General features: G+C 40.8%; 1 protein-coding gene across 4 annotated transcripts in view; it reads left to right on the top strand.

Annotated features, from left to right (window-relative positions):
• Nucleotides 1-22,945, top strand: part of GLI3 (GLI family zinc finger 3) — a 257,696-nt gene that overhangs the window by 217,004 nt on the left and 17,747 nt on the right. The gene's annotated exons all lie outside the window — the stretch shown is intronic.

Below are 22,945 nucleotides of genomic sequence, written 5' to 3'. Positions count from 1 at the left end.
GTGTAATATTGTCTTGTTTATCCTATAGCAGAACATCCAAACTGGGGTATATTTACTAAATTGCAGGTTTTTAGAAGTGGCGATGTTGCCCATAGCAACCAATCAGATTCTACTTGACTTTTATCTAGCACCTTCTAAGATAATAGCTAAAATCTGATTGGTTGCTATGGGCAACATCTCCACTTCTAAAAACCTGCACATTAGTAAATGAACCCAAACTGTCTCAACAGAGAGGGTACAATGTCACTTCTATGTCTATAGGTGCTATGCAGAAAAATAATTAAATATGTATTTTCCTCCTTTTTTACATAATGTAATACCTCAGAAGCTTATGGCATTGATAAAGATAGATATGTAGGTAGAGAGTGTAGTATATTAGCTCCACATGTAAACACTGTGTATATACAGTCAGGTCCATAAATATTGGGACATTGACAGAATTTTCAAATTTTGGCCTCTATTCACCACCACAATGGTTTTGAAATGAAACAAACAAGATGTGCTTTAACTGCAGACTTTCAGATTTAATTTGAGGGTAATTACATCCAAATCGGGTGAACGGTGTACGAATTACAACAGTTTCAATATATGCCTCCCACTTTTTAAGGGGCCAAAAGTAATGGGACTATCATCTCAAAAGCTATTTCATGGACAGGTGTGGGCTATTCCCTCATTATTTCATTATCAATTAAGCAGGTAAAAGGTCTGGAGTTGATTCTAGGTGTGACATTTGCATTTGGAATCAGTTGCTGTCAACTCTCAATATGAGATCCAAAGAGCTGTCACTATCAGTGAAGCAAGCCATCATTAGGCTGAAAAATCAAAACAAACCCATCAGAGAGATAGCAAAAACATTACGTGTGGCCAAATGAACTGTTTGGAACATTCTTAAAAAGAAAGAACGCACCGGAGAGCTCAGCAACACCAAAAGACCCGGAAGACCACGGAAAACAACTGTGGTGGATGACAAAAGAATTATTTCCCTGGTGAAGAAAAACCCCTTCACAACAGTTGGCCAAATCAAGAACACTCTCCAGGAGGTAGGTGTATATGTTTCAAAGTCAACAATCAAGAGAAGACTTCACAAGAGTGAATATAGAGGGTTCACCACAAGATGCAAACCATTGGTGAGCCACAAAAACAGGAAGACCAGATTAGAGTTTGCCAAACAACATCTAAAGCCATTACAGTTCTGGAACAACATCCTATGGACAGATGAGACAAAGATCAACTTGTACCAGAGTGATGGGAAGAGAAGAGAAGGAAAGGAACTGCTCATGATCCAAAACATACCACCTCATCAGTGAAGCATGGTGGTGGTAGTGTCATGGTGTGGACATGTATGGCTGCCAATGGAACTGGTTCACTTGTATTTATAGATGATGTGACTGCTGACAAAAGCAGCAGAATGAATTCTGAAGTGTTTCGGGCAATATTACATGCTCATATTCAGTCAAATGCTTCAGAACTCATTGGACGGCGCTTCACAGTGCAGATGGACAATGACCCGAAGCATACTGCAAAACCAACCAAAGAGTTTTTTAAGGCTAAAAAGTGGAATGTTATGCAATGGCTAAGTCAATCCCCTGACGTGAATCCGATTGAGCATGCATTTCACTTGATGAAGACAAAACTGAAGGGAAAATGCCCCAAGAACAAGCAGGAACTGAAGACATTTGCAGTAGAGGCCTGGCAGAGCATCACCAGGGATGAAACCTAGCGTCTGGTGATGTCTATGCGTTCCAGACTTCAGGCTGTAAGTGCCTGCAAAGGATTTGCAACAAAGTATTAAAAAGTGAAAGTTAGATTTAGGATTGTTTAGTTTGTCCCATTACTTTTGGCCCCTTAAAAAGTGGGATGCACATATAGAAACCGTTGTAATTCCTACACCGTTCACCTGATTTGGATGTAATTACCCTCAACTTAAATCTGAAAGTCTGCAGTTAAAGCACATCTTGTTTGTTTCATTTCAAAGCCATTGTGGTGGTGAATAGAGGCCAAAATCTGAAAATTCTGTCAATGTCCCAATATTTATGGACCTGACTGTATTTGTACGTATCAGTTTCCATTGGCTGGATGCTGTTACAGTGTGATCTGCAGGTAATATTGTGGGCTGGTTATTTATCATTCAAACAAAAAGATACCATTTCAACCTTTGATCAATTTACTGGCTATGTTAAGTCCCATATTTTGCTTTCACAGAAATGTACATCCTGGGAACCCTGTAAATCATACGATTGCTCTTCTATATCTGTAACAGGAATAATTTTTGATGTTCAGCATGTTACTATGAAGAATGTTTTATGAAATGTTTTTCTCATCTTGTAAAGTAGCCTCGGTTGTCAGGGGTGGTTTGGCAAGAAAGGAGTGCAGCTGTAATGTCATGTCATCACAACTGTATCTCACTGGTTTAATAGTAAACTTTAAATTAATTCCAATCAAAGGGCTGCATTTAATAACGATCCTTATTACCAACGGCATTCTGTATTTTGTTTAGTATTGCAGCGATACTAAAGATTATGCCATTTGTATTTAACATTATTTACCCCTCTGGCGAAGCCCAGCGACAAACCTATCCTTGGCGGCATCCTCTACGCTGACGCTGGCAGCCTATCGCCAGTGACGGGCTGTAGTGTCTTGCGCTTGCACCACGGTCAGTCTGCGCATGTGCATTGCACTTTCACCTAGCGGGACTCACCAGTGCCTGGAAGGCTTCGCTGAAGCTGGAAAAGCTGTTGCTGGATCTCCACTGCTGGCAATGGGGACCATATCACTATCCACATCTATAGATGGCATAAGCGGTACAGTGACTAACAGCGGTAAGTTAAGCTACAGACAACACCTAAACATGTCTTCTTTAGAAGGTTTGTTAAATGTCCAGCAAAGTGAATATGATATAAGCAAGCACTCAGTTTATTGTTTTATACTATGTTCCATATTCAGATAATGTCCAGTTAAATTTTTATCTTTATTACTCTTACAGTGCCCATGTTATGGGAGTGTCTTCACAATGTAATTAGTAGTTTTGGTATCACCTGAAAGTTTTCTGTCGCCTAATCAGAGCACAGTGTCACAGCCAGCCCAGCTCCCGTCAGGCAGGCGTTATAGATCGTGCCGGGTTAAAACTACAAGGCACTCAAACAGCTTTTTTCCACAGGCAGTTATTGTGTTGAATACTCAGGGATTAGCCTTGGGAATAGTAGGGTTATGGCATCTGTGATGTACTGTATTATTAATATATATATATATATATATATATATATATATATAGATAGATAATTTTTTTTTTTTTTTATGGGTGTGTGTTGGTTGTTGTTTTTATGTTATGTGAGGAGCAGTTGCCAAAATGAATTCCTTGTATTTTTATACGTGGCCAATAAAATCCGATTCCGATGTCATGCTACAATGAATTCATGTTTGTCACGTCTTAGAGCTACAAATCATGACTACCTGGCTGTTCAAATAAAAAATTGCCAAATTACAGAAATTTCTGTTGTGAGTTAATCTGATCCTGGGTATAGATTAGAATCTTCCCATTTGTATCTTGTGCAGAGACAAGGGGAGGACTGGTGAGGTTTGGCCGGTGGTACAACAACAACATGTTTATGTGCTCACCAGACAACTATAAGAAGAATGCACAGGTTGCAACTTGTGATGAGCCAGACGGCCTTTCTTCCTGCAGGACAATAATAAAAATACCCATTCACTCTCCTAAACTCTTCTGAGACATGCTTTTTGCCCTTATTTTATTATAGATGTTGTTATAGTCTGACCTACTTAGTTTTAATATAAGAAAGAGATTGCGTAAAAAAATTGAAAGCAACTTTACACTATTGATATAATGAAGCTTTCATGATACATTATCTGACATACAAGGTGTTTTAAACCATCCTGACTCCCTGTCGTATTTATAGCACCTATCCATCGCCACTACTGCATCCAGTTAATAGCAGGATTCATGATTCTCCATGGTTGTCTGTCTAGTGTGTGACAGTGCTGGCTTCCTTCTACAGAAAGTCACTATCTATAATTGATATCCTTCCATGGAATGGGGTATAGGTTGCAATTGAAGAGTTTTGCTGAGCAGTTTTAAATCCTGACAAGGCCTGCCTCTTGTTCTGACTTAGTTACTGAGTGAGCTGACATTTAACGCTTCTTTTAGCTTTGTAAAAATGCATGTGGCTTAAGTGGGAACAAAGAAATAGCACTCTAAGCAACATGGTTAGCTAGTGTGTTATATACTAAGACCAGCAGTATGTAAATTTTTGCGTTGAAATGGGATGGTGGCAGGCTATTATTATTATTCTACTTTTCTTATTTTAACACTTGAAGTATTCTTGATTAGGCCATGCCATAAGTACATTGGATTGTTGTCGAGGGCAAATGGAGACTGGGAATGTCTCCTTTTTTTACTGAGCCTGATCAATAATGATTGTAGGATGGTTTTGGAATGTGTATAATGCATACACCACATCATCAGTCAGCTCCAGATTGATTTGGTGGCGTGGCTATACAGGTTAGGGCAATGTGGGGGCGTAGCTATGTCATGCACACCCCTCACAAAGACCCTGCGCAGACAAATATACTAAATGTACCCTTTAGTCATGGCAGTACCATCCTATTGGCAGTAGGCCTGATCAGCATTCCATTGCCCAAAAACTGGCAACTGGCCTGTAAATCATAGAGTTAATTACTGATCATGAGATGTACATCAAGCAACCAAGACCTTGAAGTAGCAGCACTTGGCAGCTAACACAAGCCAGGATCAACATTTTCCAGAACAAATTTTCAAACCTTAGTATTGTCTATGGAACTATATTATAATGGTTCCAGTGTTATGCAATAAAATGTGCATAGCTTTTCTCTGCTCTTGAAAAGACTGTAAAGGATCTGTATTATTGGACAATAAATGTCCTGAAAGAGGTTTAGTGACTCGGGAAGCAGGAAAGCGCAGTATGGTGTGTAGTCAGGACTCTCAAGATACTTGTTACTGTTCCTGTGGTGTTTAATTTATGAAGTGTTGGCCATACTTTGAATTTTCTCTCGCTTTGAAACAAGGTCAAAAGACAGTTGGACTCAATTAATCTTCATCTTGTTTTCTGGACAAGTTTAGTCAAAGTATGTTGCATTAATTCCACTTTGTATTAAAAACAGTGGTTTTACTGTTCAAGATCACAAAACAGTACTGCTTACAATTGTCTGAAGTCATCTGTAGCACTTTTTATGTAGTTGCCCCACATAAGCCTCATCTTCTATACGTAATAATGTACTCCCTAGTGTCAGTACTGTAATAGAAGTTTACAAAACCACAAGCTGTATGGGGAATAGATCTCAATGTTGAACTATCTTTACAACCTATACGATCTCAATGTTGAACTATCTTTACAACCTATACGAGACAAAACTTTATTCCCTTTAATACATACCATAGTTGATTTCCTGATATTTACTGAACTGAAGACACAGCTATAACCCATTTATATGATTACTTCATTAAATAAATATTATTTTAAATAGATATTTCTTGTAAGAGCTTGGGCCTATATTAGTACGACTACTGTATTGCATGCTAATGTATTACTTGAATAAATGATAAGGGTTATAGATCAATCTAGGAACCACATAAAAGGGGCAACTATTTAATTTACTTAACTATTTCTGAAAGTCGCAGTAGACAAAATGTAAGACGATTTAAGCCAATCAATGTATACAATAACCCGTGCAATTCTTCATAACAAAGTGGACTAGAACAGTACTTTATAAGCTAGGTAATGAAGCTAGTGAGCTGTGGTGCAAAAGCTTAGTAAGAGAGCATGTCAGTGGGTTACATAGAAGCTGGCCACCTAAAAAGATTCTTAATTATCATCTGACTTTAAGGTCCCTTTCTTCCTTACAGAAGGGTTAGAAAATGCCTTTCCAGCTACGGCATATCTATCCTCTGTTTATTTATGTATTTGTGTTTAGTGCTGTTAGTTATTTTCAGGCAAGGTGTCTGCATATCTGATCTGCAAAATGAATTGGTGCTGTGTCTGCATTCTTTTTTTCCGTCATATACTAAGCTGTAGTGTAGGTATGGGACTAGCTGCATATCACAGGGCCTATACACTGCAGTTCTTAAGGAAAGATAAGTATCCAAGCTGAGACTGAAACAAAGCTCTGACTGTATTCCTCCTTGTGTTTAGCAGAGATAAACTTCACTGGAGTCTCAGTGCTGCTCCTGGCAGAAGCATTAATTGGTAAAATGCAGATTTTTTTTTTGATCAGGAGAGGATTACTCTTCTTATCAGTATAAAGCATCTTATTTGAAGATGAAAAGGCTTCGCTGAATCACAGATGCCAACATTGTTGCAAGGCGCTGTGGCGACTGACATCTCGAATGAAACTGTGATTTATTAGTCTGTATAGGCTGGCCTGGCCTAAGTAATCTAGTGCAGGTCTCGCTGATTTGCAAATTTTTCAAAATGAATTGCTTTTTATATACAATTCCCTGTTAATATTTCTTAAAATGACGGCATTTGCAGTAAGTGATACAAACAGCCACAAAACGGATGCAAAGACCTGAGAAATGTGCTGAAAACTGTTAATGGCATTTTTAGGATATGAAAGCCAGCCTACATTTCTTCAAATCTGTCTTGGTGGTTCTTTTCCAGTTTTGTCTGATAAACTGGCAAACAGAAGATTAATAACAGGGTCTTGTCACTATCAGTAGCGTCTTGTCAATTCCCTATAAGAGGCCTGTCTGCTCAGCATGGAAATTATTGATTAAATAAAAAGTGTCATTAGGTTGTGAGTTGATCCATAATCACGAACAGCAGCGGACAGTAAGATGCCGAGCCATAAATCAAGCTTTCTGCCGCGCTCATTTATATTGCTGTGACATCCGCACCTATTAAGGATATCCATTTTATATACGTGCCAACAAACTAAGAACAACACGCAAAGCCATAACAGAAATATGTGACAAAGACAAAGTCACACTGGAGAAGAAGGACAGAGGGTGGCAGTCATTTGTTTTAGGATTGCCCACTTAGAAAGAGCTTTATTGATCACAGAGAAACTAGACAGCCCTGAGGCTGTTACCTTTTTTTATTGGACGCACATTAATTGTGATACGGATGATTATCTTTTGTTAATAAATGATATTGTGTTTGAGAGCATACACAGGCCAGAATTTATGCCAACACTGTGGCCAGAAAATCGTGCTACAGCATTTGGAAATAAGTAAATAAGAGTTATGTATCTACTATAAAATTATGATCTACCCCGTGGCAAATTGCCTAGTTACTACCTCAGACATAGAAGAATAATTCATACACAAACTGTGCTGCATATTAAATTATGATCTGCCATATACCTTTCACCCATTGTCGTTTGAACTATGCAAGTTGAGACACCAGTGACATTGCATATCAAACATGAACACGTTTGACATGAGTTGGTTAATGGGCCCTGGCACTTGCATTCGGGGAGGTCAATGACGGACTCTCAGTTGACCTCAATTTATTACACTTGCAATTACAGGTTGAGTCTCCCATATCCAAAATGTTTGGGACTAGGAGTATTTTGGGTATCGGAATATTCTGTATTTTGGAATATTTGCATATCATAATGAGATATCTTGGGAATGGGACCCAAATCTAAACACAGAATGCATTTATGTGTTATATACACCTTATACACAAAGCCTGCATATAATTTTATACAATATTTTCAATTATTTTGTGGCTCAAACAAAGTTTGTGTACATACATGAAATTCATTTATGTTTCATATATACCTTATGCACAAAGCCTGAAGGTACTTTTATACTTAATTTTTAATAATTTTGTGCCTTAAACAAAGTTTGTGTACATTGAATCATCAAAAATCAAATGTGTCACTATCTCAGTCAGGCTAAAAAAAAATCCGTATTTCGGAATATCCATATTTAGGAATATTTGGATATATGTAAATAAAGGATAATAATAATATAGGAGACTCAACCAGTAGTAGAAAAGGCTGCGTCCGAAAATCTGCACTATCGCAAACTTCTCAAATACGTACAGAAGTAGGTATGGTGAGAAAGCAAGTACACATGTTTTTTGAAGCCAGCGAGTATGAGGGCATTTCATTGGTGGCATTCTCAGGTTTAATCCCACTGGTTTCAAAAAGTATTGGTGAAATGCCTATGATTTGTTCCAGTTGATCCACTTCTGCTATAATTTGTTATCTAATTTTATTATCTTTCACAAGGCCCACAAATTTCCTATTTTTCATCCATTACAATGATCTCAGCAAATAGCAACGATGGTCCTCAAAATCTTTTAGCGTTAAAAAGTGGCAAACAATTTATTGTTGATTGAGGGAATGGTAATGTGTTACCAATAAACTTTCAACAGTTATTCATCCCACAGGTTGATATCGGTAAACAAACTGGTTGTTTGGCAGCAGATGACACAGACTAAATGGAAAACTATAATTTTGCATGCCTCAAAGAGAGTTACAATAGTGCATCAGAAAATTACTAAAATCCAGCAGGAAGTTCAAACGGAAGTCTGTCGGTGAGCACATGTGAAACAAAACAAGGCTGACTTTCTCATCATGGGTGTGGAATATGTTAATCAACATGTAGGATTTTCAGACTCATCATTGTCTAGAACAGCATTTCCCAAACTGTGTGCCGTGGCACTCTGGGGTGCTGCAGCACACTTACAGGGGTACCACACAGGGCCAGGCCCGCCTACTGACGGACTTTTTTTAATAAAATTTTTTTTAACAGCTTTAGAGAACTAACCCAGTCTCTGGGACCCTGTGGTTCTCCCAGTTTCGGGAGAGCCGCATGGCGTATTGAGGCTAGGTGTATGAGGATTCATCTGTACACCCCCTTTTACTCCATGTGATTTTTTGAAATTGCACTGATACTTACTACACACTAATTGCTCACATAATAGACAAATGTGGCTATAAAAGTTGAAAATAAACAATCAAATACAGTATTTCTAATATGAGAAATGTAAATCATTTACATACCTAATGCAAAACACTTACCTAGTTCAAAACATTTCTAAGTGTGGAGAAAACTATAATATAAAAAACATCTCCCCCCTCCCTCCCTTTCTCTCTCTCTCTTACCATACACACACACACAAAATGTGGCCATAAATAAAGTGTCCCTATTCAAAACTGTCTGTATGTAATATTGGCCACATCATCAGTGGGCAGTTTGATTATCTACTGGAAAATAAGTTTTTCAGCATCTTTATGACAACTATATTGATCATCCAAGGTATTCTATCAGAGTATCTATTTCTCTCCATTTGTGTTTTTATGCTATGATACTAACATAAAGAGTGTCACCATTTCCTCAGCATCCCAGACTCATTATCCATGGCTCATCACTTACAAAGCATATCTAGAAATTATTACTTTGTGAATTAAGATGTTTCCAAGATTTTAATCCACTCACTCATCACGTCTCAGCTAGACTTTGCAGCCTCAGCCAAGCTGGCATCACATTAAGCTGTCTGCTCCGTCCCAAATCCATTGAAAATGGATCTGCAAGACTTGCCCAATTCACTCAGCGTACCTCATAAACCTCTCTAGAGTACATATATCTCCAGTGTTTATTTCTGTACACAAGTAAGGAAAATTCAAATAAGTTGTTATAGTGGGGAGACTTATTTTACAACTCAAGTAATAAAGGTGCTATCAGTGGATATGGATAATTTATGTTTAAAAATTAACTTTACAAGCATATATGTGATAGCTGTTTTGCAGGAATAAAAAATGTTCAAAGAAATTTTTAATTTTCAGTGTCCTTTTGTTGGTTTTGTAGTAGTTTTGTACTATAGCAGCACCCCATCAGTGTTTTTCCACTGTAGGAAATAATAATTATATATCTCTTAATTAGGGGTGTGCACCAGCCACTTTTCGTGTTTTGGTTTTGGATCTGGATCTTTCTTCGTGTTTTGGATCTGGATTGGTTTTGCCAAAACCACTCTTCAGTGTTTTGGGTTCTGGGTTTTGTGTTTTGGATCTGGATTTTTCTTAAAAAAAAAAAAAAAACGCTAAAATCACATAAAATGGGCCTTTTTTTGTTCCTACGCTATTAATAACTCCAATAACATTAATTTCCACTCATTTCTACTCTATTCTGAACATCTCACAATATTGTTTTTAGGCCAAAAGGTTGCACCGAGGTAGCTGGATGACTATGCTAAGCGACACAAGTGGGCGGCACAAACACGTGGCCCATCTAGGAGTGGCACTGCAGTGGCAGACAGGAAGCCAATCAGCGTTATGGTGCCCATTTGCATGTAGCACGGACCCGGGAGATCCGTGCTACGTGCATCTGTGTGATTGGCAAAGAGCGATGACAGGTCCGTGAGACCCGTCTGTGCTGCTGTGGTAAAAAAAAAACCTGTGTAAAAAAAGAAAAAAATGGCGTGCCCCCCCCCCAAAAAAGAGCAACCAGCCCCGGGCATTAGTGACCCAGTGCTGGGTGTGCTTAAATACAGGGGACATACGACGTAGGGGTCCCCTGTACTTAAGCACAACCAGCACCCAGCTAGTCAGAACCAGTGCTGGTTGCGAAAATACGGGGGACAAACGACGTAGGGGTCCCCCGTATTCTGCGCAACCAGCTCCGGGCTCTGATCCGGTCCTGGTTCTGGAAATACAGGGGAAAAAAATGAGTAGGGTTCCCCTGTATGTTCCAGAACCAGCACTGGATATTTTCTAGCGGGGGGCTGATGCCACAGCCAGGGGAGCCCTTTCACCGGGCCCCCCAGCCGCAGCATCAGCCCTGATCGCTAGTCAGCCCAGGCCGGGGATCCCTGGAGAGCTGGGGACCCCCCCAATAAAGGGGTCACCCTCTCCAGGGCACCCCAGGCCCAGGCTGATAGCCTGGGTCTATCCCCGCCACCCCTGGTGGCGTTGGGTGGCGGTTTGATAGTGTGGTATGGTGTAAATAAAGAATATCAAACATTGTCTTTACAAGTAGAACTGCAAGTCCCAGCAAGCCTGCCCCACATGCTGGTACTTGGAGAACCACAAGTACCAGCATGCAGGGCATTAAGGGCCCACTAGTACCTGTAGTTCACCTGTAAAAAATGTTTAAAAAAAACACAGGACACACACACCGTGACAGTATAAGTTTATTAAACATACATACACACACACACACACACGTACACATACTCACGTATGTAACCCTGTAACATCGGTCCACTTGTCCGGTAAAGTATCCATAGGGGACCTGTGAAAAAAAACATACCATCTCCTATACGAGGTTCTGTCCTCTTCGTTCCAAAGTAGGCATCCCCGGACTTGGCAAAAAAACAAAACGAAAACCTGATCCACGAACTTAGTACCGTTCTATAGAACGGTACTTCCCGAATGAGAGCTTAGTGGCTGGGTATTACCATGGAAACCCCGCTGCTAAGCGTTCATTGGCTGATAGAGGTCATCTCCCGTCTCTCAGCCAATGAACGGCTCCCTCCATTGCAGTCAATGGTGGGAGCCGCAAGGTTATTAAAGTTTACCCTGCGGTTCCCACCATTGACTACAATGGAGGGAGCCGTTCATTGGCTGACAGTCGGGAGATGACCTCTCTCAGCCAATGAACGCTTAGCAGCAGGGTTTCCATGGTGATACCCCGCCGCTAAGCTCTCATTCGTGGATCGGGTTTTCGTTTTGGTTTTTTTTGCCAAGTCCGGGGATGCCTACTTTGGAACGAAGAGGACAGAACCTCGCATAGGAGATGGTGAGTATGTTCTTTTTTCACAGGTCCCCTATGGATACTTTACCGGACAAGTGGACCGATGCTACAGGGTTACATAGGTGAGTATGTGTACATGTGTGTGTGTGTGTGTATGTATGTTTAATAAACTTATACTGTTACGGTGTGTGTGTCCTGTTTTTTTTTAAACATTTTTTTACAGGTGAACTACAGGTACTAGTGGGCCCTTAATGCCCTGCATGCTGGTACTTGTGGTTGTCCAAGTACCAGCATGCGGGGCAGGCTTGCTGGGACTTGCAGTTCTACTTGTAAAGACAATGTTTGATATTCTTTATTTACACCATACCACACTATCAAACCGCCACCCAACGCCACCAGAGGTGGCGGGGATAGACCCGGGCTATCAGCCTGGGCCTGGGGTGCCCTGGAGAGGGTGACCCCTTTATTGGGGGGGTCCCCAGCTCTCCAGGGATCCCCGGCCTGGGCTGACTAGCGGTCAGGGCTGATGCTGCGGCTGGGGGGCCCTGTGAAAGGGCTCCCCTGGCTGTGGCATCAGCCCCCCGCTAGAAAATATCCAGTGCTGGTTCTGGAACATACAGGGGAACCCTACACATTTTTTTCCCCTGTATTTCCAGAACCAGGACCGGATCAGAGCCCAGAGCTGGTTGCGCAGAATACGGGGGACCCCTACGTCGTTTGTCCCCCGTATTTTGGCAACCAGCGCTGGTTCTGACTAGCCCAGTGCTGGTTGTGCTTAAGTACAGGGGACCCCTACGTCGTTTGTCCCCTGTATTTAAGCACACCCAGCACTGGGTCACTAATGCCTGGGGCTGGTTGCTCTTTTTTGGGGGGTGCACACCATTCTTTTCTTTTTTTACACAGGTTTTTTTTTTTTTTTTTTTACCACAGCAGCACAGACGGGGCTCACGGACCCGACAGTACTATGTGTCAATGACACAGATGCAAGTAGCACGGATCTCCTGGTCCGTGCGTGCATCTGTGTCATTGAAGTACACAGCAGCACAGACGGGACTCACTGACCCATCTGTGCTCTGTGTCACTGTCAATCACACAGATGCATGTAGCACGGATCTTACAAGTCCACGCTACATGCAAATGAGCACCATAATGCTGATTGTCTGAAAGCCGTGACAGACGGCTCTGTCAGCCAATCAGCACTTTGCCCATTTAAGGCAAAGGCATTTTTTTTAAATGGCCGCTCGAGGCAAAACCTCGAGATCCGACAGCAGATCTCGAGGTTTTGCCTCGGGAGAGGGATCCGGGGCAGACAGGGAGATCTGAGCTTGGGCTCGGATCGCCCCGGATCCCCGAAGTTCGGGTGGGTTCGGTTCTCAGGGAACCGAACTCGCTCATCCCTAATCTTAATATTATAATAGTGGTTTCTAGAGACTAGGGACTCGATTTATCAATATAACTTTGTGAGCAGAGGTTATTAACATATAGCATTGCATCGTAGCGATACAATGCATTGAGAATTACTGCAGTAATTTATGAGCATTCACCCCTCATCCAAAACCAGATGAATAGAATGATTCCCCAGCAAAGTACTAACATCACATAGAGAAATGTAGAACGTCAAAGTGATAAAAGTGACAAAAGTAATGTCTCTGGGGATAGTTGCAGACCCTCCGCCACTGGATGTGGATATTTATATATTTACTTCTGTTGGACTTGGCTAAAACTGGAGTTTTGCCAGGGCTCAACAAATATATGGGAGTTCATTAAATGTTCTGTTCTGTGTTACCAGATTCTATGCTGTTGCTTTAAGCCAAATATTACCTTATCCCAAAAAGTTAATTAATAGAAGTGAAATTAGTAATTAATTAATTGGTAAGGTAATAAATAAGCAGGGCCGAAACTAGGATTTTGTCACCAGGGGCAAGACAGTAATTTGGCGCCCCCCCCCCTGGTAATTCCCCCTGCAGCAGTGCCCCTATAGTAATGTCCCCTGAGGTAATGCCCCTGTAGTAGTGCCCATATAGTAATGCCCCTGTAGTAGTGCCCATATGATAATGCCCCCATAGTAATGCCCCATAGAAATGCCCCTGTAGTAGTGCCCGTATTGTAATGCCCCCATAGTAATGCCAATATATTAATACCCCATAGTAATGCCCCTGTAGAGCCCATGCTCCCATATTAATGCCCTTGTGGTAATGCCCATGTCCCCATTATAATGCCCCTGTGGCAATGCCCATGCCCATAACAATGCCCCTGTGGTAATGCCTCTGTAGTGCCCATGCCCCAATAGTAATGCCCCTGTAGTGCTCATGCCCCAATAGTAATGCTCCTGTAGTGCTCATGCCCCCATAGTAATGCCCCTGTGGTAATGCCCATGCCCCCATAGTAATGCTCCTGTGGTAATTCCCATGCCCCCATAATAATACCCCTGTAGTGCTCATGCCCCATTAGTAATGCCCCTTATTGCCCATGCCCCCATAATAATGCCCATGCCCCAATAATAATTCCCCTGTGGTAATAGTAATTCCCCTGTGGTAATGCCCATGCCCCCATAGTAATGCCCCTGTGGTAATGCCCATGCCCCCATAGTAATGCCCCTGTGGTAATGCCCATCCCCCATAGTAATGCAGCTGTGGTAATGCCCATGCCCCCATAATAATGCCCCTGTGGTAATACCCATGCCCCCATAATAATTCCCCCGTGGTAATAGTAATGCCCCTGTGGTAATGCCCATGCCCCCATAGTAATGCCGCTGTGGTAATGCCCATGCCCCCATAGTAATGCCCCTGTGGTAATGCCCATGCCCCCATAGTAATGCCCCTGTGGTAATGCCATGCCCCCATAGTAATGCCCCTGTCATAATGCCCATGCCCCTGTAGTGCAGATTATTAAAAAAAAAATACTTATCTTGAACCATGCTCCTGCATCCAGCGTCGCGTCCGCTCCGCCGGCTGCTTCTCGCAACTATGGGGGAGACGTCATGTGCCCGTGGGGAGAGCCGGAAGCTGGAGTTCGGGAGAGAACTCCAGCCTCCGGCTACACCGCGTCGCTGCAGAGAACGAACCAGGCGCCCGCTGGTAATAAATATTACCAGCAGACTTCTGGCTTGGAGCCTCTCTGCAGCGCCAGGCTGGAGGTCACTGGCACCGGGTACAGCGGCTCACCCGGTGCACGTGCACCTCCAGCCCCCCCCTAGTTGCGGCCCTGAAATAAGTAAAGATCTTGAGATTTGGTATCATATTTCAATAAAAAGTAATGTACATAATTCTGTAAACTTGGTTTAGTTATAAAGGAGTGTTTTCCAGTGGAAAATGGTTACAGTCATGAATTTAGTTCCTTTTTGTCAAACTGACAGTGACCATGTTCTGGGACTTTTATAACATTATTTATGATTAAATATATATTATTGATAAAAATGACATTTTAAGAGGAAAGTTTTATTCCTTTCAGAGAACATTCAGCTGCATCATGGCACAGTCACTCATGTGTGCCTTTGAATACAATAAGGCTAGTAACAGGGGTATATAATTGAATAAAGTCACAATACATGCTACATGTAACAGTTGACAGCTGTATACCAGAACGTATTGAGGTGACTTTCAGCTATATCATATGTGCTGTGTGATACTAAAATTTAAGAAATTCTACAAATCTATAGATTTAAATGTATAGATTAAGAATATTAAATGATGTAGTATGGTAAATAAAATCCTCTCTTGAACAAATACATCTATTAAACTTGCAGTTCCATATAACATACTGTAGTGTATGTTGCAGTGAAGTGTGCTTGATAAATGTCAAAATGCCAGCATAGAGCAAATGCAGTACACACACTTGTTGTTCACAGACATATCAGGTCGGCCCTGCAGCACAACTGATGCAGATATATCTGAAAGATAAATCTGATATATCGGTGCATCTGCATGTGTGTACAGGCGACCCGCCGACCACCCGTACACTTGCTGCAAGGACTGCCGACACTGACATCTCAATTGAGCGGGCAAATTTAAATGCACGCCCAGTTGTGATGTCAGACCAGATATCTCAAGTAGTAAATGTGTATAGCTTACCAATCGGCCGCTCGGACAGCGAATCGGTCTGCTGACCAATCCGTCATCTCAATGTGTACCCAGCCAGGGCCGACCAGTGCCAGGGCACCGCAGGGCAGGGGGCGCTGTTTGGGCCTGTCATTTTTCCTGTTTATTATTATTCTCACTTGTAGCTTCCTCTTCTTGTAACCCCAGCATCTCCTGGCTTTCCCTATCTCTTCCCTGGCCATTCCCCATGAGGCCATTTTTCAGGTGCACTATCTTATGTCCCTATTTCAAAAATGGGGGGGCGCCAATGCCCAGGGCACCAAAAAGTTTAGTTACGGCTCTGTACCCAGCATTACTGATCGCATCATATCAACCCTCATTTATGCTTTACTGATGACTGATGCCTATATTGCTGGCTGATCATCTCCACACAGAGCACTCACACATAAATTTCTTGCTAAACCAATCTGTGTATTTCCCATTCTATTCAAGGACTTGCTTACATGAACACAAGTTATCCTACACACAAAGTAAAGTCTGGACATTGCTCTGTGTATGGTTGTTGTTATTAAAGAGAGGCCAGATTAGAATGGTCCCCAGACATGACTGTCCATTTTTCTGTTTAAGGACATACTGTATGTTATTACATTAACTGGTGTGATTGTTGACACTCCTAATTGTGTCACAAAGCAGTGCTGACCAAAGGGCTAGATTACTTGTCAATTTAACATTAAAAAGTGTTTAGTATCTTCACACAAATTTTATACCATGAACTAGCTCCACCCAACACAGTTCATGTTCCCAATCTTATGCCGTCTATTACAGACCATTGAGAGCTTGATCTGCGATAACACTGCATGTCGCCTTCTCACTGCTGAAGTTGTCCGTTGGGACGTCAACCCTGGGCTTTGTCATTGCTGGTGTATGTCACTCCTGGAGATTTGCACTACCATGGCTTTTTGCTTGGAGAAGTGCATGACTCTAAAACGCTCATGTGAGACTAGCCTAAGGACATTTGCAAGTTAGGAAAGGATAAGCTAGATCATTTGTTGTTCTCTTTTCACCTTAGCTTCTTGCCTAAATTTATAACAAATAATCTTAACTAGCTGTGTTGTATTGGACTATAATGAAAGCAGTGCTTGGCACCATGGTTGATGATGGTAGCGAGTGGTTAAGATGGAATTACAGATAACAGCATCCATTCAGCCCAGCTCACCACCCATGATACCCCTCACATCATCTATACAATTAGCTGTAATTTGATTTTCTGTGCATTTCCTCTTCTTGGGTTTTGCTCCAGCTGCTGACCTGTGCAACAGCTATATTTATGGTACAGTGTAATGTAGTTTATTAGCATGACTAAGTGAATCCTGGACTTCACAACACAGAAAGTACATAGATGAAATGCCAAGTGGAAACAGTGCCAAGCAGATGAGACTCTCCAGGCCAACCTTTTTGATTCCTGCAATATTTTAGTGAATTTCTCCATGTTGGAAATGAGCAATAAAAACCCACAATGTGCTATGTGTTTGAAAACAGGACTCAGTAAACCTGTTCTAGACCTGGCACCTCTCCCTTACAGAATCCTGTCTGTCTTCTCTGCAGGAAACAGGTTAAATTCCCTTCAACAGCTAAATGGCCAGCGGTTAATAACGCATTTTTTGGCTCTGCCAGTTTTCTATATGTAACCTGCCAAAAAACACAAAAAGTGACATTGCCAGGTATTTTTTTTATGAAAGTGCAACTTATAAAATAATTTAACAAGTTTTTAGCCTGCTATTTTTCCTGAATTTTTTTTTTATTAGACCTTATGTGTGTGTGCCCAGATGTCAGTGAAATAAATCACACTTCCAAGATGTCATAAGTAATATTGCTGTATACATTTTTATTTTGTTATTCAATACATCATCTTGTCGTAACTGTGTTCTTTTGTGATGCAAAGTTTAAACAATATTTGTTGGGATTGCCGAAGTTTAAAGGAAGACAGCACAGTTGCTTCTGACATCTCAGATGTGTGATATATATTTCATTGGCTGCTATTCACATGCATACCTATTTTTAAAAGGCAAATTACGTATGTAACCTCATTTCAAATGCTTGTGTCATTGTAATACTGCTGGACTTTTATGTTTCTCAAGTCAGTGGATGTAATTATTGAAAACCATTACATATGACTATGCTGTATTACTATTTTGGGGGAAAAGGACTATTGGTTTTGGAGAATTAATTTGCACTCAAGCAATACCTTTTATGCATACATTTGATACACAATGACAAAGTGACATTTGATCAATTTGTGATTCCTCTCAAAAACTAGCAGTGAGTTGAAGTTTTCATATGTGCAGTATGGATAGCGTAGAGGTTAGCATTACTGCCTCACAGCATAGAGGTCTTGGGTTTGATCCTAAAACAGCCCTAACTGTGTGAAGTTTGTATGTTCTCCTCATGCTTACATGGGTTTCCTCCAGGTACCCCGGTTTCCACCCACAGTGCAAAAATATGCTGATAATTTAATTGGCTCCTGACAAAAAAAAGTAACTCTAATATGTATTTGTGTGTGTACATATGGTAGGGAATATAGAGTGTAAGCTCCACTAGGGCATGATGTGAATTGTCAAATATTCTCTGTAAAGCGCTGCAGAATATGTGTGCGCTATATAAATAACTGGTAATAAATTAAAAAAATATGATTAGGACATTTTTTAGAGGCAGGAATGTCAGGCTAGAAGTTACAGAAACATCTCACCTCCTCACAGAAGATCCAACTACACAGTGTATCTCCATAAGATGTGGGGTGTAGATTTATCAAACCTTCTAAAGAGGACAGGCGTGGGTGTTGCACATAGTAGCTGTCATTTTATAGAATGTAGTAGATAAATGATAGCTAGAAGATAATTGGTTGCTATGGGTAACACTTCCACTTGCCTGCTTTAGAAAGTTTGATAAATATCCCCCTAAATCTATAAAGCAAAATAACATAATATTTGAACATAGGAATATATTGAGAGGGTAGCGTCACATCTCCAAGGATTTTACATCCTAAAATACTGCAATGCTGCACTGACCCTAAGCAGTGGTTACAGAAGAAAAAAAGAATTGAAGTGTAAAATTTGTCTCCCAATTTATGCAATTTTTTCCCATAAACATTTGAACACACTGAATTGGCAATTGAATTTCATGATGTGTGGAAATAATTACGCTCGCCTTGGACCAATGCAAATGCTTTATAAAAATGTCAGCGCCGTGTGGAAGAGATTGGCAAGGCCTAGTCTGTGAGCCAGATTGGAGTTGTTTCAAGATTTTTTTTCCATAACACAAGAATGAGCCATTTAAGCTATTAACTTTCCAGCTATCAATTCCTGAATTTAGCTGGAATTTATTTTTTAATACCTTATGAGAAAATTCATAGCACCTATAAAAAGTGTTTCCTGCAAATAGAAAAAAAGAGCTAAGTCTCACAATTATATCTGCATTTTTTTCCTTCTCTTGATCCTGTACATTATTTTAAAATTGCCTTCTGTTTATATGGAAAAAGGGCAGATTTAATTGAACAGTTTCACTACGCTATGTTTTACTCAGGAGAACCAATGAAGGATGCATGATAAGTAACTTGGCTTTGGTCCTTTTTGGTAGACATTTCATTATTTTTGTGTGTGTTATGTTACATGTATAGTGAATGTTGTGCAGATGTGCACTCAGGGAAATACCTCACGCTGGAATGAAACACTTTCACTTATCTCCCAATTTAATATGAAACTGCAGCATAGTGTATTACCAGCGCTAAGGTGATGGTATTTTAATGAGTCCTGTGGGCCACAGAGACACAGGAAGGAATCATTTAGAGCTTATATTGCACTAGTTCATGGATACCAAAGACATCTGGGTGCTATTCAATTAGCTGCAATGTGGCTGCTGAACATCTCGCAATGTATTTTATGGTAGCTCCATATTTCTAATTTTCATGCACACCTCTATGGGGTGCAAGGAAAAACTAGCAATGTTGCTGGCACATAGCAGCCGATACGCTCATTTAATTATCCCGCTATGGGGTAATTCAATTCTCAGCAATGTCCTCGACTGTTCCAAATGACAGCAAGTCATGGCAATTGCTAACAATTGAATTGCATCCTTAGCTCGCAATGGTCAACATAATGCCAATATGAGACCAGAAGCAAATTTCTTCTCATCCAGGCTTCCAAATTAGGCTAAAAAATAAATGCTTTTTTTTATTCAGTACACCTGTCTGCCATAAATAATCACCATTGTGCCATCTGAGATTTCCCCTGTGCGTTTAGTACTGTATTCCTGTGACACTAAATGGGCCACAGTTCTTTGGAAAATATTAAATGCATCTTTCAGGGTTGTTCTCCTTTCCACGGAGACTACACAAGCCTACAAAGTACATATCTCAGGGGATAAATGTCACATCATAAATACCACCTCCTTAACTAGCTTCCTGCTGGATTCCATTTCTTCAGGCAGAGCAATGGCTGGTCATGGAAAGTGAAATAGCATCACATTGCTACTGGCTTCCAAAAGCAGTGTTGACAGAGCAGACAAACTCAGCAACACTGCTGTGGTACAGAGTAAATCTAGCCTTGCTGTGTGCCTAAACTCTGAATGGCTTTAAAGGAATTAAAGCACAATTATACTTGCTACAAAACTTTAACTGTATGTACAAACATATATATGGAAAAGTTTCATAAACTGCTTTAAGTACCCTACTGTTTTTCTTAAGCAACTATTTGATGGGGAAAATATCTGTCTTGGACCCTTGTGAGTTTATTTTTTGCTCTTATTATAGAATATAGTAGAAGACCACTCTGGGTACTAATTATTTAGGAATGCAAATATTATTTTCTGAGCATTCCACATGCAAATATGTTCAACGACTGTATATTTTTTTTAAATAATAAGGGGTCTATGTACTAAGCCTTGGACATATATAAAGTACCAACCAATCAGCTTTTAACTATCATTTTTCAAACACAGCCTGTAAAGTGACAGGAATTGATTGGTTGGTACTTTACTTCTCTCTTTAACCACTTAACTGGCAGCCTCGCATGTGATGCGACTGCAACCAGCAGTGATTCAGCTGGCAACGTCACATCACATGCGACCGTGCCGCTACTTCTCCCCAGACCCCCAGGAAGTGGTGGTGCCCCCGAATGCCATGCAAACTGCACTCCAGGGTACATGTGCCGGGGATCGCAGTGCCACGAGGGGAAATTAGTTCACCTCCAAGCACTTTTTGGCAAAGTTCAGCTTCAGCAGGGGGGACTCATCATCAGTCCCCCCTGACACACGCTACATATGGGGGAGAGGGGGTGGAGGTGTATGCCCATGGGGGCTGGAGGGTTACCAGGACCAGGTTGGGGATCTAATACCAGTGGGGATGATGGGGGGCTAATAAAGAGTAACATGACTCTGGAGAGAGGGGGTAAAATAGTAAATAACAAATTATACTGGTCACAGGGGAGAAGGATGTGGGGGCAAAGAAAAGGGTCTTTTTACAGGGGGGTGTAGAAAACTGATTTATTTGTTACTGTTAATGGGGTGTGGGGGGATATTATTAGGTTTATGACACCTGGGGGGGTCTATACCCATAGGAGGTGGGTAGTTATATTATAATGGGTACCTATGGACACGTAGGGATGGGGGGTTGCAAAACACCACCTAGATATATATATTTTTTAAATACAATATATTAGTAAAAATCATTTTTAAACTTTATAAGGTGATTTAAAAAAAAAAAAAAACATTTCTGAGCTGTTTTCTGGGAATTAAATTGTCAGTTAAGTGGTTAAGGCTTAGTACATAGACCTCTACGATGTTTATACAGTATATGCACTTTACTTTATTTATCCATTTTCTGCTTAATAGTGTTTTAACCCCAAATAGCATCACAATATACAGTAAGCCTTGCATGTTTTGGATAATGTAAAACATACTGCTAGATTACAGCATTGCAACAGTAATATACTGGCAATTGTTATTCAGTTCAAATATTGAATTTCTTATTGTGTAACACACAGGTATATGTACTGTAACATGAAGGGGATTACGAGCATCACCGTACTGCATTATGAATGACTGTATGCTCTCTGAATAGATACTTTTTCACGTCCCTCCGGGGGGTATATCTTCTTCTTGGGGTCAGGAATGTTATAAGGTAGATTTTACTTCTCCAGGATATTGTGTCTGTCTCTGTACATTTAAATTGCCACAGAAAGCTCTTTGGAGCAAAGTACAGTGTTTTCTTTGTACAAGAGCCAGGGATTTTCTTCTCTTATGGGAATTCTCGGACTTGTATTTGAACATACAAGTCGAGCATGTTTAACCTATTGACTGTTATGTATGGGCAGCTGCAAAACCAATGGATAAAAAAGAAAGGCACGCTATATCATGAAATGAGGGCATGAGTATAAACTACCCTGGTAACACAGCTCGGCTTTATCTGATGGATTCAGGAAGGTTGACAGGTAGAAAAATAGGAGACCCAACAAAATTGCACAATTGTCATTTGTTCCAATAATTATATTTGGATGGCATAGAGTTTTTAGTTTTTCTTTTAAAGAAGGGTTCTCAAATAAATATATTACAAAATGTTGTTTCTAAGTTGCACAAGGGTATGCAATGTGACTGTTGTTTTAGAAATGGTCACTTAAAGAAAAAGTGACACATTGTGTATGTTGCAATAGCAAGTCCTTTTTTTCAGATTTCATAGAGCAAAGAGCTTTGCAGGTTTAACAGACACAAAGGTTTTATTAAATGCAAGTATCAGAAAAAAATCATGTTGAATTAATTACAGTGTCTTTATTATTTAATAACAGTTGTGGGCCTGGTTCATAGTTGCAGAAAAGTCACCCGTAGTATGTACTCCCCTATCCATCCACCTGTGACAGTAGCCGTTATGGCTATCAGCAGGCATTTGCACCAGCCCTATAGCTTGATCTGACAACAATTCTGCCTACATGCCCATGAAACACAGTTACACCTGCTGCAAGTGGGATGGAGTGTAGTGAAATGGTCGAAAAAGGCAACATGTCAACATTCTCAGAATGTCCACAAGTGAAATGTCGACATTAAGGTTAGGCTGCAGGCAAGAGGGTTAGGGTTTAGGCTGCAGGGGGAGATTATGGTTAGGCTGCAAGAGAAGGGGGAAGTTAGGGTTAGGCAACGGGGGGGAGGTTAGGGTTAGGCTGTAGGG

The sequence above is a fragment of the Taudactylus pleione genome, unplaced genomic scaffold (assembly GCF_031769625.1).
Source record: "Taudactylus pleione unplaced genomic scaffold, aTauple2 ptg000181l, whole genome shotgun sequence".
NCBI classification, from domain to species: Eukaryota; Metazoa; Chordata; class Amphibia; order Anura; family Myobatrachidae; genus Taudactylus; species Taudactylus pleione.
The sequence above is the reverse complement of the archived record's forward strand: the minus strand, read 5'-3'. Positions and strand labels throughout refer to the sequence as shown.